Source organism: Raphanus sativus, chromosome 4, assembly GCF_000801105.2.
Source record: "Raphanus sativus cultivar WK10039 chromosome 4, ASM80110v3, whole genome shotgun sequence".
Taxonomy (NCBI): Eukaryota; Viridiplantae; Streptophyta; class Magnoliopsida; order Brassicales; family Brassicaceae; genus Raphanus; species Raphanus sativus.
In genome coordinates this window covers 21473569-21483850 of record NC_079514.1, presented here as the reverse complement: position 1 = coordinate 21483850, position 10282 = coordinate 21473569, and the positions used below count along the sequence as shown (strand labels likewise).

The following is a 10282-nucleotide window of genomic DNA, read 5'->3' as shown; positions in this document are numbered from 1 at the left end:
CTAATTCTTTAGAAGTTCCAATTCTCCTGATAGAATCTTCATTTTGGACAATTTGTGTCTCAAGCTTCCTAACTTGAGTACAAATGGTGTCTATCCTTGTGTTCAGATTGTTGAAGACAGAGTCAATCTTTCTATTGAAATCCACTGTAAACTTCTGCTGTCCTTCAAGAACTCTATCAATCATGGCATCAAACTTACTCTCCTGGGTGGGTGGTGGTGGGTTTTGGTAAGCTGAGTTGCCGTAGTTCCTGATGTTGGTGAAGGATTTCTGATACTGTGAACTCTGGTTGTAGTTACTCTTCTGACCATTGGCAAAAAAGTTTATGTTTCCACTCTGGTTTCCATATTTCTGAAATCCAGTACCTCCAATGTAGTTCACATCTTCCTCTGTATCACCTTCTCTAGCCTCTCCTTCTTCAGCTGAGCAGACTGGTTGCCCCAGAAATGCATGTAAAGCATCTATCTTAGCTCTGACTTCATTCATCTGGTTCTCCCCGATGGCTGCAACCGATTTCTTCTTGTCAGAGTTAGTGTTCTTGGTGCTGCTGCTGTTGGCTAGGGTTCTCAATAAGTCTCACAGCCTCTATTGGATTTCTGGTGTTGAAGTTCTCCTCGCTAGCAGTATCAAGAGCCATCTGATACCTCAAGTTGATACCTCTGTTGAAAGTGCTTAGTAGCTGCACTTCATTGAATCCATGGTGTGGACAGTCTCGCTGGAAGAACTTAAATCTGATCCACGCGTCTTTAAAAGTCTCACCAGGCTTTTGCGCGAAAGTGGCAATTTTGCTTCTTAAGTCTTCAGCACGTGCCTCATCAAAGAAATTACGCAGGAAGGCGTTTTTGATGTCAGCCCAGGATGTCAGTGATCCGGTAGGTAGCTGGTTGAGCCAGTGTGAAGCTTCTCCAATCAGTGAGTATCTGAAGAGCTTGCAGAGTAGGTAGTCCTCACGGAGTCCATCCATACGAATAGCAGCTATAAGATCCTCGAACCTCTCCAGATGGTCCATGGGATGCTCGTGTGATAACCCAGAGTAAGGTATCTGTGACACGAGAGAGTAGTCCTGAGGCTTGAGCTCAAAGTTCCCCTTCTGAATATCTGGAAGTCAAATAGCTCATCTGTTGGTGTAGTACTCATCAGGATGGTTCAGGGATTATGTTTCCATGTGCATCTAACTTTTGACATGTTGCATTACACGCAGATGACCATCTTGGTCATACAGGTTTCCATTATCGCCCTGCGTGAGAATAACTATCGCAACCATGCCTCGCGGGTTAGTATCGATCGATGTACGATGGGTAGTATCGAACGATGTGGATCGGCGAACGGTATCGGTTGACGGTGCTATCTGAGTGTCGGTCGACGGTTCTGTCTGAGTGTCAGTCGACGGTTGAACGTGAATATCAGTCGACGGTACTGCGGTTCTGTCGATCGATGCGGAGCGTAAGTCTTTGCGGATTGAATGTTCCAACTGTGCAGGATCTTCGTGCAGGATCTTCTGAGAATAGTAGTTGATTTCCCTTATTGCTTCTGGTACTGCTGGGTATGTACCTGAAAAGACAAGAAAAAATTTAATCAGAAAGGGGGTAAATAAAAAAAAAACCTAAGATTGATAAAATTAAATCTAATGGCGATCAAAGCTTCCCGGCAACGGCGCCAATTTTGATACTGCTCAAATTACCCTATAGAGCTTACTCTCTCAAATAAGAGGTTCAGCTATAGTACTTAGGGATCGAATCACGAGGAGGTACGGAACCAATTAAATCTAATCAATTAATCAATCCTAGGTGAAGTTGGTTTTAATGATGAAATGTAAATGACAATTTCTAAAATGAGCAAGGTAGTTGCTCTAACTAACAATATCATGGTTGTTTAAATGATAATGAAGAGTGCTAGACTTAGGGTTTTAATTCAGAAATGGAGATTATAATATGTATAAATGCCTAACAAGTTGCTTGCACGATACTATAGAACTCAGCCGCTTAACTCTCAGTGATGTCTCACTGGTTAAATGATCTAGATCTCTGGCCTCAACTGTCGTATGTTGACCAGAAAAAGAGTCGATCGATATCCTTTAGAGATATGGAGCGATACACCTTTCGCAGCGCCGATCGATTCACCTGTCGGGATATCGATAGACGGCTTCTAGATATGCTTTGGCGCGAGCCGATAATGAACACTAGGTCTCAAGGAGGGCGGTTAGCTCTTCTACAAAGAAACACTAGTTCAAACAGATAATTCAAGATATCAAAGATCCTAGTGATCTATGCTCTAGTTAGCTACTCTAGAACAAGCTTAGGGTGCAATCTATTTGATGAATATCACAACTTAGCAATTATAGTTTGGGGCTAATTCCACAAACCTATTTAAACCTTAGATCTAACAAGTAGACTACTCAGACATAGCTAAGCAATTCATAATAATAGATAGATAAAAGAATTGCATAGATAGGAAATAGAAAACAAATGGAGTTCACAAATCTCTCAATGATCTCTCCAATCTCTCAAAACATATAAAACTCTAGTCTTTCTCTCACACTCTCTGCTTTGCCTCTCAACTTGTTGCTTCTTAGACTTGTCAAAGCTTGCCGTCAAAAACACTTAGCAGGAATATTTAAGCATTTCCATTAGGTTAAAAACTCGCCAGGGGCAATCTCGTAATTTGGTGAAGTCTTGGTGAAGTAGTCGGCTAAACCATTTCGTCCTCGATATCGATTGACAACACTAGATGTGTATCGATCGCTTATAATCTTCTAGTACGCTGATCTCAACTAAATCGATCGACAACTCAGGATGAGTATCGATCGATTCTGATCAAAATGTTGAATTCTGACTTGGTCGTGAATGGTCAACTCGGGTGTATCATCTCTTGTACTCCAAAATGCTCCAAAAACATCACTTAATCATGAAATGCTCCTGAACCTGCAAACATACCTAACAGGCTAGAAAACACATTAGTTATATAATAAAATACTAGTATACCATGGTAGAAAATGGATGAAATCCATGGTATATCACTGGTTGAGAAGGATGGCGAGCTGGTCGGGACAGAGTCGAGACAAACCACATTCACAACGGGAGTTGCTCGGAAGAGTTGTTTGGAAGAAGTACGGTAATGGTATCGGTCTTCCGAATGAATCCCAATTCCTCGTATAGTTAAGATGCTTGGTGTTTTAGAATAACTGTAATCGTTTTATACGATGAATTGCAATCCATTCGTTAGCCGGACCTTCCGAGTTTTTTTCCGTAACTTTCCCGATCGTTCTGATCGAAATGAAATGGGGGTTTTAGATTCACGGTTTTAAGAATTTGCAGTACGTGGCTTCGAGCGAGGATGCAAAGTACATGATTGGACTAGTGTCAGGATGGTTTCACGAGGAATCGGCCGCACTCGCTGAACGACCCGCAGCCCGGCGCCCAGGACCGTGACGTCGGTCTGGCCGCCCGGCGCCAGCGAATGACAGCAAGCCGAGACGAGTCCCACTTGTTTTTGTCGTAAAATCTCAACGGAAACTCCGATTAAGACGAAACGAAAAACGTTTCGAAGAGGAATCAAAGGAGAACACAAAGGAGGACTCCTTTGAGGCCTGACAGGTTGCTATAGCGAGTGAGGATGTCTGACAGGTCGCTATAGCGAGTGACAGCAAGCCGAGACGAGTCCCACTTGTTTTCGTCGTAAAATCTCAACGGAAACTCCGATTGAGACGAAACGAAAAGCGTTTCGAAGAGGAATCAAAGGAGAACACAAAGGAGGACTCCTTTGAGGCCTGAAAGGTCGCTATAGTGAGTGAGGATGTCGTCTCGGTCGCTATAGCGAGTGGAAGGGAGCCAAGACGAGTCCCATTTGTTTTCGTCGTAAAATCTCAACGAAAACTCCGATTGAGACGAAACAAAAAGCGTTTCGAAGAGGATTCAAAGGGGAACGCAGAGGAGGACTCATCTTGGCGCTGGGTCGCGATAGCGACCAAGCTTGGCTCGCTATAGCGACCGAACTTGTCTCGGTGCTCGGTCGCTATAGCGACCGAGCTTGGTTTGATGCTCGGTCGCTATAGCGACCGAGCTTGGTTCGATGCTCGTTCGCTATAGCGACCAAGCTTGTCTTTGAGTTTAACTTTCTACGAGTAACCTAGGGTTTTTACGCAGTTATTGGGGGATCGAGTTTTACTTTTCCGAAACGTTTTCGGAGAAATCGTCTTGGTCGAACCCTTATGCGCTGAGATTTCTCCAACTCGGTAATAAGAAGAATTTTACGGGGTTGGAAAGATATTATCGTTGCCCTTTGTGTTTGGAGGGAAAAATCACGAGCTCGATTTAGTGCTCTTCCTGTGACGGAAGGTCACGACTACGTTTTTGATTTTGTTGAACACTATGGCGTTTGCGTAAGCGTTTGCCGTAGGGGCAGTCAGTGCTGCGAGTTTGTCTTTTATATATGCGTAAGTCTTTTTGATCAAGCGTTTTGTGGCTATGAGTAAGAATAATCCGTGACCCCCCTCCTTCTAATCCCTACATACCCCTTTCGAGGATCAACCCGAACGTAGTTCAATTGATAGAGCTGGACAAGAGATCGAACTACCTGGGCGAGTTCGTCTAGTAATTGAGTGCCAGTCATAGAAACCAAACTTGTCGAGATTAAAGCCTAAGTTTCTAAGTGCCGAGAATTATGAGTCTAAAAAAGTTCCCCTTATGCCTCTCGTCTTGAACCCCTTATATACTCCCTCCTAGGTCGGTTTACGTCTTCCTCTTTTGCCCTTAAGCCGTCATAGTCCAAAAATGGAGATATTCCATTTTCCGTCCTTCATGATTATCAGCGGAAACTTTCCATTTATCCGCGGAAATTGATGTTTATCCTCCAAGCATAAACCGTTGCAAGGTTTATGGGATTTTAAGAAATCGTAAGTGGGCCTCGAATCAAGTTTAGGACCCTTTGGGCTTGATTCGAGACGTTTGTTACGATTTCTCCGGTAAAGTTAACTTTCCGCGGTTTTATCGTAAACCAAACTGATGATCCCATTTGATCGAGAAATCAAGAAATGGTTAGCCGTGGTTTGCGAAAGATCGTAATAAGGATAGTCGAGAGTGCATAGTTATATGTCGTATCATCGTTTCGGAACACTTTGGACGCTTCACAAAATGGTTGGTGTAAGCGTGCTCGGTTGCTATATCGACACACTTACATCCCGATCGACCGACAAAACTCACAACGAAACGACCGACTCACACATTGTAGCATCGATCGACACCGAGACTTTGACAGATCGAGATCAGCTGATCCACGACAAGATCAACGCTTTGCAGCAGGAACTGAAAGAGCTATCAGAATACACCTACAACACCATCTACAGGAATGAAGGCAGCATCGAACTACTTGAAAAAGGACTACGGAACATCACAGATGTCACCATCAAGATGGATGAGAAACAACTCACAAGTGATGATGCCACAAGAAGCTTCATTGCCACATGGTTCAATATGAGAAGACATGAAGTTGATACTTTTTGTCCAACAAGTAGCAGTTTCTGCACCAACTAGCTCACACCACCAAAGTCAAGCTAAATGACTATAACAAAGCGCTGAGTAGGAGGCAACCCACTATTAAGTTTCATTTACAAGTTTTCTACATATTTACTATTTATTTTCGCATTGGTTTTTGCAGATTTTTAGATCCAAGTAGAATGATAATCCCATCGACCGACACAACAAAGTCGCATCGCTCGACATGACAATACCATGACTAACGATCGATGTATGTCTATACGTATCGATCGACGCCATCGATCGACGCCATCGCGGTCAGGTTTAGTAGTTATTACTTGTTAAATTGAGTACTTATGATTTATGTCTTAACTTAACTCCGGATGTGTTACACTGGAATAGTGTAATTTAAGTCTGGGGGGAGGTTTACTGATATGTGTTTTTATTTTGATTTAAAAGTGTTTTCAAATTGTTCTTCACATAAGTACCAAAATAGGGACATTGATCTTGATTTATACTTGATTATCTAACCACTCTCTAGCACCATTCTAGATTTACTGATTACATATAGTACTAAAGATGCTAAAGTGGATCAACCTGTCACCTATACACACTTGCCTAGATTGTTTGAAGGAACCAAAGCTGACCTCCAACACTAATACTGACTTTATTTGCTTTTCGATATACCATGGATTTCACCCATTTTCTACCATGGTATAATGATATTTTTATTATATAACTAATATATTTTCTAGCCTATTAGGTATGTTTTCAGGTTCAGGAGTGTTTCGTGATAAAGTGATGCTTTTGGAGCATTTTGGAGCACAAGAGATAATACACCCAAGTTGACCATTGAAGACCAAGTCGGAAGTCAACATTCAGAGAAGAATCGATCGTTACTCATCCAGAGTTGTCGATCGATGTAGCTGTGAAGATCCGCGACTTGAAGATTATAATCGATCGATACACATCAAGTGTTGTCGATCGATATCGAGGACGGAATGGTTTAGCCGACTACTTCACCAAGACTACAACAAATTACGAGATTACCCCTGACGAGTTTTTAACCTAATAGAAATGCTTAAATACCCTGCCTAAGTGTTTTTGACGGCAACCAGAAAGCAAGCAAGCGAAAGCAAGCGAAAGCAAGCAAGCAGAGAGTGTGAGAGAAAACTAGAGTTTTATTTGTTTTGAGATATTAGAGAGATATCATTGAGAGATTTGTGTTATGAATTGCTTAGTTATGTCTGAGTAGTCTACTTGTTAGATCTGGGGTTTAAATAGGTTTGTGGGATTAGCCCCAAACTATATTTGCTAAGTTGTGATATTCATCAAATGGATTGCACCCTATTCTTGTTCTAGAATAGCTAACTATAACATAGATCACTAGGACGTTTTAGATCTTGAATTATCTATTTGAACTAACTTGTCTCCCGTTGAGAAGAACGATAGCCCTCCTTGAGACTTAGTGTTCATTATCGGCTCGCGCTTAGGCATAGCTAGAAGCCGTCAATCGATATCCCGACTGGACAATCGATCGGCATTGCGAAAGGTGTATCGCTTGATATCCCTATAGGACTATCGATCGAGTTTTTTTCTGGTCAACAGACGACAGTTGAGATCAGAGATCTAGTTATTTAACCAGTGAGACATCACTGATTGTTAAGCGGCTGAGTTCTTTAATATCATGCAAGTAATTTGTTAGGCATTTATAGATATTATAATCTCCAATACCTGAATAAAAGCCCTATGTCTAGCACTCTTCATTATCTTATAAACAACCATCATATTGTTAGTAGAGCAACTACCTTACTCATTTAGGATTGTTATTTTACATTTCCATCATAAAACCCAACTTCACATAGGATTGATTAATTAATTAGATTTAATTGGTTCCCTACCTCCTCGTGATTCGATCCCTAAGTACTACAGCTGAACCTCTTATTTGAGAGAGTAAAAGCACTCTATAGGTTAATTTGAGTGGTATCAAATTTGGCGCCGTTGCCGGGGAGTTTTGATCGCCATTAGATTTAATTTTATCAATTTTAGGTTTTTCTTTTTCTTTTACCCCCTTTCTGAGTAAAATTTTCTTGTCTTTTCAGGTACGTACCCATCAGTACCAGAAGCAATAAGGAAAGTCAACTACTATTCTCAGAAGATCTTGCACACTTGGAACATTCAATCCGCGAAGACCTACGCTCCGCATCGATCGATAGAACCGCAGTACCGTCAAATGATATTCACGTTCAACCGTAGACCGATACTCAGACACCACCGTCGACCTATACACTTTGCTGTTCCACATCGTTCGACACTTCTCACCGTACATCGATCGATACTAATCCGCGAGGCATGGTTGCGATTGTTATTCTCACGCAGGGCGAGAATGGAAACATGTATGACCAGGATGGTCATCTGCGTTATGCAACAGATCAGAAGCTAGATGCACAGGGAAACGTAATCCCTGAGCCAGAATGAATGGGAGATTACTTACATCAACACACGGATTGGAGACATATACAGCCCTCTCAACAACAATGTCGAATGGTTAAGCAAAATGATTGATCTTCTACAGCAAGAATTGGCAACAATTCGCGAGAAAGGTCAGACTCAGAATGATACTGTTCCGTCAATCGACACACCACCTTCACCATCGATCGACATAAGGTTCGCAGAAATTGAGGATAGGATGAAATCATATGAGGAAAAGCACGACAACTTCACTTCATCTATCATGCGATACCTGAACACACTGTCACAACAGATGAACGTGTTACAACAAGACGTTGGCATAATTCAGGACCACCTTGGTCTATGTGGCAGAAACGTGACATCGATCGACAGGACTAGACCCCGATCGATCGACATCGAGCAACCACCAGCGCATACTACATACACAGCAGCAGATGTTGATCAGATCAAACACAAGATATATGAGGCTGTGGATGCTATGGAGGAGAGGCTCAACAAGAGAGGTGATGACATTGACGACCCTCTCAATGACAGAGTTACCAACCTATGTAGAGCTACTGGTCTACTGAAGAACAAGGTACTCGCTATTCAGAGAATTCTTCAGTATCAAGGTCAGCATTCAGAATCGATCGACACAGTTACCACTGGATCGACCGACAGAACTCCCAGCGAAACGACCGACGCACACGTTGTAGCATCGATCAACACCGAGTCGTTGACAGACCGAGATCAGCTGATTCATGACAAGATCGACGCTTTGCAGCAGGGACTGAAGGAGCTATCAGAATACGCCTACAACACCATCTACAGGAATGAAGGCAGCATTGAACTAATTGAAAGAAGTCTGAGGAACCTCACAGATGCCACCCTCAAGACGGATGAGAAACAGCTCAGAAGTGATGATGCCACAAGAAGCTTCATTGCCACATGGTTCAATGGGAGGAGACACGAAATTGATGCTTGTTGTCCAACAAGTAGCAGTTTCTGCACCAACTGAGTCACATACCATCAAAGTCAAGCTAAATGACTATAACAGAGCGCTGAGTGGGAGGCAACCCACTATTAGGTTTTATTTTTAAATTTCCTACATTTTAACTTTTATTTTCGCATTGGTTTTTGCAGATTTTTAAGATCCAAGTAGAATGATGATCCCATCGACCGACACAATCAAGTCGCATCGCTCGACACCACACGACCATCACTAACGATCGATGGATCTCTATAAGTATCGATCGACGCCATCGCGGTCAGGTTTAGTTGTTCTATCTTGTTACATTAAGTACTTTTGATTTATTTCTTCACTTCACTCTGGCTATACACTGGGACAATGTAATTTAAGTCTGGGGGGAGGTTTACTGATATGTGTTTTTATTTTGGTTTTTATTTAAAAGTATTTTCAAATTATTTTTCGCATAAGTACTAACCATTCTTTAGCACCATTCTAGATTTACTGATTACAGATAGTACTAAAGATGCTAAAGTGGATCAACCTGTCACTTATACACACTTGCCTAGATTGTTTGAAGGAACCAAAGCTGACCTCCAACACTAATTCTGACTTTATTCGCTTGTCTTGGGGCTTGGTAATCACTGGATCGGAATCCTCCTACAAGTCTGGAAGGTAAAAAAGTCTGTGTGTTTCTGGTTCCCTTCCTTTTCTCTCTTCGGCATCTCAAAGATCTAAGTTTATGTTATAAGAGATTGAAATGGTTTCTTGAGAGGCAGAGGGGTAGGAGTGTCTCTTGCGACCCCATTATTCTAAATCTCAAGGATGATCACACATTGTGGAAACAAGGGATGTAAATTACCTGAGACCCCATTATTCGCTACACTTTGTCAAAATGTATGAGTTACAATTGCAATGTCAATGAGATAGATTAGATGGCCCTTGTTGGCATCAAAACCTATTGAAATTGAAACTAATCAGAGAGATGAGGGGAGAAAGAGATCAGAGAAGACTACCTGTGTGTTCAGATACTTGTTTAAGTTGAATCCATGAGTCCTTTGATCGATACTCCGAAGGTAAAGCCTGCACTTCTATTTTATGTTAAGAAATGAGGTTAGTAGAGGGGAATGTCAGATAAGATTTGCTAAGTTGTGAACTAGATGAATTTGGTTGCTAAGCTAGGATAATGCATAATGAACTTCTATGATTAGGATGTTTAGATATGAATTGCGAATCCATAGAGTGATGACTTCAATATTTTGAATCTTTGAGTCCCTACTATTTTCAAACCTTTTCCAGAGACTACTGATTTTTTGCTTGAGGACAAGGAAAGGAGTAAGTCTGGGGGAGTTTATATACCATGGATTTCATCCATTTTCTACCATGGTATAATGA

General features: G+C 41.7%; 1 non-coding gene across 1 annotated transcript; it reads left to right on the top strand.

Moving 5' to 3' along the window:
* Positions 1-690: 690 nt before the first annotated feature.
* LOC130512153 (small nucleolar RNA R71) lies at positions 691-798 on the top strand. The gene has a single exon (XR_008945713.1). It is a non-coding gene; the product is annotated as a small nucleolar RNA R71 (small nucleolar RNA).
* Positions 799-10282: the final 9484 nt, after the last annotated feature.